Raw genomic sequence first — 6462 nt, 5'->3', positions numbered from 1 at the left:
ATTCTGATGAGAGTGGTAGCTGTGAGTGAGATGCCATGACACAGAGGCAGTGGTTTTAGGAAGGCAAATGTGTCAACTGTCAAAACCATGGTTCTCATGGAGAAAGCAGGGTTGGGTAGAGGTGGGATAGTAAGGGGAAAAGCCAGCAAAGGACATTAGAAAGGAGCAGGGGAGTACGTGACAACACAGAAGCATGTGGTATCTGAAAGTGGAAGCCAATGTTTTGGAAGGAGAAAGGGGTCATCCATGGCAAATGCTGTCAAGAGGGTGAGAAAGACGAGAACTGAGTACTGGTCACTGGATTTGGCAAGATGAAGGCCATCATGACCTTGGCAAGAGCTATTTTAGTTGAGTGGTGTAGAGTAGAAAATCTGATGGGAGTGGGTTAAAAAGAGAAATGGTCCATCTGCTGGGGTACAGAATGTAGCACAGAGGAATAGAGAATAGTGGAGAGTTGTTTTGGAGAAGCAAGTGAAGATGATCCAAAAGGGAATCCAAAATGAAGATTATGAAGTGGTGAGTGCTGTCAGAGCAATGCAGAGCAGAAGTAATGGGAATCCAGAGGAAGGACCTGTTCTTCCAAGGATGGAAGAACAGGAAACCAAAAGGGAGATCTCATGGAGGAGGTGACATGACACCTCAGTTGGATCCTGAAGCCTTCTTACCCTCCCAGTCCCCAATTATCCTGGTGCACATGTGAATCTTGGATAGTAGACACTCTCTTGATCCCAGCCTTGGCCTCACCCACTGGTTCAGAGGCAGAGGAATCTGCCTTGTGAGAGGGATGCTGGGTCAAAGGCTCCCTTTCTTCCTCTGGGAGGTGCAATGTGTGGATGGAAGAGCATTTTGCTTCGTTGACGGAAGTCAACCTGAAAATGAAGCCAACACAAGGAAAGAATAGAGCTGAAAGAATCACAGAGATGCAGAGCATTCCTCTTGATGACTGGGACACTTAGGATCAAACCATGCTTGAATTCCACCCTTCCTCTGGACTAATAGATTAGGAGAAACTGATACTCCCTTGACTATCTAAGTCAATTACATTAAATGGTCTTATGCAAATGGAAATGATTTTGACTGAGAGATGTTATGATTTGAACATTAGGAATTAACCCAGGGATAAAGAGGGGAGAGGGAGTTTGGGAGGAAAGAAAGGATAAAAAAGGTATGGTAAAAAAGAAGGAGAGAGCGCACTATTTTTGAGCATGGAGTCAGAATTTTCAGATTCATTGCTATGCTCTGTAACTTAGAGAAGGCACTTAACCTCTCCATGCCTCAGTTTTCCCATCTTTTTTTTTTTTTAAGATTTTATTTATTTATTTGACAGAGAGAGATTACAAGTAGGCAGAGAGGCAGGCAGAGAGAGAGAGGAGGAAGCAGGCTCCCTGCTGAGCAGAGAGCCCGATGCGGGACTTGATCCCAGGACCCTGAGATCATGACCTGAGCCGAAGGCAGTGGCTTAACCCACTGAGCCACCCAGGCGCCCAGTTTCCCCATCTTGAAAGTGAGAATGATAATAGTAGTTACTTGATAAAGTTGTGATGAGGATTAAATGAGCAGATATTTATTTTTTTAAAGATTGATTTATTTATTTGAGAGAGAGAGAGCGAGACAGAGAGTGCAAACATAAACAGAGGAGGGGCAGAAGGAAAGGGAGAGAAAATCAAACAGACTTCCTGCTGAGAACAGAGTCCCCACATGAGGCTCAATCTCATGACCTGAGCCGAAATCGAGTTGGGTGCCAAACAGACTGAGCCACCCAGGTGCGCCTGAACTAGTTTTTGTTAGATGCTCTTTTATCTCTGTGCATGCTTAGTTACATTGCGGGTACTGGTTATAATATTTGGAACATCATATGTAGAAAGCAATTTGAAGGCGATGGTGATATCCTCCTTGAGAAATTTTAATTTCTCTCTCTCAGGTCTCTGATGGTACTAGCTATCTAGTTTTTTCATCCATTCAGATGTGGCAAAATGAGCAGATATTTGTGAAGAGCTTACAAGAGTTCTCGGAAGGTGGTAAGTACTTTACAAGTATTTGTCAAATAAATCAATGGCATCGTGTCTGCAATCTGCAACTGTGCATAAGTCCCACATCTAATGAGAGGCGCTGAGCTCCCTGATTTGGAAGATTCTCCAAAATACTCCACACAGTGACAGTGTGGGTGCCAGGTGATTCTTCCTAAGTTTCACACGAATAAAGAGAGTCCCCAGGGGCTTAGAAATCATCTAAGAGAGAACTGATAACAATGTGATGGAGTGAGTCGAACCCACCAAATCCAGAATCAGGACACCAAATTTATGCTGTGGTCTGCTTCAATTCACTAGGAGAACTTGGGGTTGTCTCCTTTCTCCTTCTAGGGGTAGGGGGTGACAAGATGACTGCCAGGTACCTAACATCCCTAAAAGTCTATGGGTTTCATAATGCCACCTTAATTGATTCTGTAGTTTACCATTTACAAAGCATTTGCAGTGCCTCCTTCTGTTTACACAAAAACCTCTGAGGGAGGGCAAGGCAGATGTTCTTCTTCCTGTTTTACAACCATGAAGGGAAACTAGCTGATAAGAGGTTTGATATCAGGGGCGCCTGGGTGGCTCAGTCGGTTGAGCATCCAATTCTTGATTTCGGCTGAGGTCATGATCTTGGGGTCCTGGGATTGAGCCCCGTGTAGAGCTTCACGCTCAGTGGGGAGTCTGATTGAGGATTTCTCTTCCTTTCCCTCTGCCCCTCCCTGCCATGCTCACATGCTCTCTCTCCCTCTCTCTGTCTATCTCAAATAAATGAATAAATCTTAAAAAAAAAAAAAAAAAAAAAAAAAAAAAAAGGTTTGCTATTAGATAAGTTACCACTGAGGGTAACTGGATCTGAATCCCCTGAAAAACTCTGGGAGCTGGTGTAGCATCTGCCAGTCATCTCATCCGGGGTTGAGAGCATTGGGGTATTTACATGCCAGCTCTTATCAGTCATGGGGGGGAGATTAATTTCTGGCACTTCTGCTTGTCAAACATGTAGCAAAGTGGGCTCAGGGACCAGAGGGACTCCTAAGTGGAAGAACGTGCCTGTCTGCCCTTCAGAGGCGGCCACTGCACTACAGTGATGAGCATGAGGGGCTAGGCGTGACCACCACTGGCGTGTGCTAGTTTCCTTTGGTAGGATGCTCTAGTTCCCTTTATGTGCAAATAGGTCTGTGAAATGTGGTGTTTTGGTTAGACACATTGCTCTTTTGACCTCAGTCATGTTTCTGAGGATAAGAAAGTCATGACAGGCTAAATAATGACCTGCCCCAAAGATGTCCACATCCTAATCCCTGGAACCTATGAATATATTATCTTATAGTACCTTACAGGCAGACGTGAGTAAGCTAGGGACCTTGAGATGGGAAGGTTATCCTGCCTCAGCCAGGTGGACCTGATGTGACCACAGGGGTCCTTATAAGAGGGAGGTATTTGGTCACAGGAAAAAGAAGATTCTATATTGCCGGGTTGAAGATAGAGAAAGGGGCCAAGGAGAAAGGAATGTGGGCAGACTCTAGGAGTTGGCAAAAGCCAGGATATAGATTCTCCCCTTAAGTCTTCAAAAGGAACACAGCTCTGCTAAGACCTTGATTTCCGATTTTTGACCTCTAGAACTCTAAGAGAATAAATTAGTGTTGTTTTAAGCCACGAACTTCGTGCTCATTGGTTACAGCAGCAATTGGAAACAAATACAAGGAGAATGGATATCAGCTGGGTTAATGGAAGGGTCTACTTCAGGTGTCTGGTCAATAACTCACACAACTTGTGCAAAATAGAAATGTTCATTTCACCAATTTCATCCCTTCCACCAAACATGTTCCTGGTTTCAGGAAATGGCACCATTTATCTACCTGCTTGTGCCATAAACATGGGAGCCATCCTATATTTCTAGATTTTTCTTACAATCCCATTTCAAATCTACCAGCACATCCTTCTGGCTCTACCTCTTAAATAAAGCCCAAACCTGACCACTATTACAATGTCATGGCCACTCCAGCCTGCCATCACCCTACCAAGCAACCTACAGCAACAGCTTCCTACCTGGGCTCCCTGTTTCTGTTCCTTCTCTCTTTAATCCAGTCTTCATAGTGTCTTTTATAGGAGTTCGTCAGATCCTATTACTTTGGCTCAAATCCCTCCAATGATTTCCAGTTGCTTTAGCATAAAATCCAAGGTGCTCACCATGGCTGAAAGTCCTACATGATCTGGCCCTGCCTGCCTTTCATCCTTATTGCTCAGCACCCCGCTCTGTAGCACTTGCTTTCATGATGTTTCTTAAACAGGGCCAGGTGGTAGCTGCCTCAGGGCCTTTGCACTTGCTACTTGCTCTGCTTAGAACCATCCTTTTCCACAAATCCACATGGTGCACCCCCCTCCCCCACCACTCTACTCAAGTTTCTGCTCAGATGTAGGCATTGAAAAGGCTTTCCCAGGCTTCTACCTAACTTAACTTAACTTTCCCTTCTCCCATTTCTCCTTATCCTGATTTTTCTTTCTTTCTTTTTTTTTTTTTTTTTTTTAAGTTTTATTAATTTGTCAGAGAGAGAAACAAGCAGGGGGAGCAGCAGGTAGAGGGAGAAGCATGCTCCAGCTAAGCAAGGAGCCCAATGTGGGACTCAATCTGAGGACCCTGGGATCATGACCTGTGCCAAAGGCAAATGCTTAACTGACTGAGCTTCCTGAGAGTCCCCTAATCTATCTTTCTTTATAACATTTCTCACTGTATGGAAGTATATGAACTATCTGTATTTTCTACTAAAATATAAGTTCCATGAGGACTGAGACTTTTTTGTTACCTGTTCTATCCCCAATGCCAGGAACAGTGCTTAGCACGTAGTTCAATGAATATTTGATGATTGAAAATGTATGTATATATAAAAAGTTATTTCCTGGTAGGTGACTGTCATGGTTAGTTAGTCAAAGACAAGTGCTGACTTCTCCTGTAGGTGTGACTTACTCAGCACAAGAATTCCTACATTTTTACATAACCGCCCACACCTTCTAAATCTTTATGCCTGAGAGGGAAATTGGTCCTCAGCTACCACAAGTCCTGTAAGAAGTTAGAGGAAAAATTACGAGCCATCTGTGATTTCATGGAAAGTACAAATCCTCCAACACAGCCCTTTTCAATCACAAATGGATCATTTTGCCCTCTTGAATGAGAGGGACCGCTGTTCCCAATGGATGTGCTGGTGGGTGCTGGTGGGTTAATTACAGAAAATTCTCACTTGCTTTTCTTATCTCCCCCCCTGCTTTTTGCTCACATCCAAATCTCCTGGTTTTAAAAGTAGCCATTCTCATTTGTTCTTGGTACTTATTTTAAAGTGCTTATAATGTTTGTTTTTCTTTTTTAAGCAGATGGAATGTACCTATCTTACAAATTCCCTCCTCTCTTTTTTTCTTTGATCCCCTTTCCCTTCTTGGGGAAGGTCACACTACAGGGTGTCACCGTCCCTTAGCACCCTCCCTAGGAACCAAGTTTTCGAACCCGTTGAACTTCCCTTTCACAGGTTATTCGACTACTACTTTGCAAGGTTGGCTGCAAATTGGAATCACATGGAGGGGTTTAACAACACGGATTCCTGGTCCCACTCTCAGTGTCCTGGCTTAGTAGGTCTGGGGCTGCTTGGGGACTGGAGAAGCTCTCCATGTGATTCTCAGTTGCAACCACAGCTAAGAATCAGCATATCTAGTCCTTATCATTGAGGTCTTAGCACCTCCCCTTCTGAATAACCTCCCCCAACTCCTTGGAATTTTCCATATGTCTCCTTAAATTTACAAAGACCTGGCTTTTGCTTGATGAGTCAGAGTTTTCATAATGACACCCACCAAAGGAAATGTCTCCTTACTCTATTTGATAGCTCTGCGGAGTTTGCACAGCCATTCCGCACACATGACTTCTCTGACTCCTCCCCCCCACTTCCCCGGGAGATGGGAATTTGGGGCTGGGGGGAGCCGCTGTCTGCAGTTCGGGCCAGAGTGGCTGCCATGAGCAAACAAACAAACAAACAAGCAAACAAGCAAAGCAACAGAGAAAACCAAAACAAGGATGACAAACAACACAGAGCAAAACAAACGAAAACAACGAAACCTCTCAAAAACAGGATGCCGGGTTAAATCAAAATTCCAGGGAAACCATGATTTTTTTTTAAAGATTTTATTTATTCATTTGATACAGAGAGACAGAGAGAGAGGGAACACAAGCAGGGAAAGTGGAAGAGGAAGAAGCAGGCTCCCCGCTGAGTGGGGAACCAGATGTGGGGCTCGATCCCAGAACGCTGGCATCATGACCTGAGCCAAAGGCAGACACTTAACGACTAAGCCACTCAGGTGCCCCAACAATGATTTTTTTAATGTAAGTCTGTTCCATGCAGGATTTGGGACATACACTAAAACCAATTGCTCTGAGAGTCTCACGTAACTGGGCACCCTGTATCTTATCGGGCAT

The sequence above is a fragment of the Mustela nigripes genome, chromosome 4, assembly GCF_022355385.1.
Source record: "Mustela nigripes isolate SB6536 chromosome 4, MUSNIG.SB6536, whole genome shotgun sequence".
Classification (NCBI taxonomy): Eukaryota; Metazoa; Chordata; class Mammalia; order Carnivora; family Mustelidae; genus Mustela; species Mustela nigripes.
Note: the sequence above shows the minus strand (reverse complement) of the source record.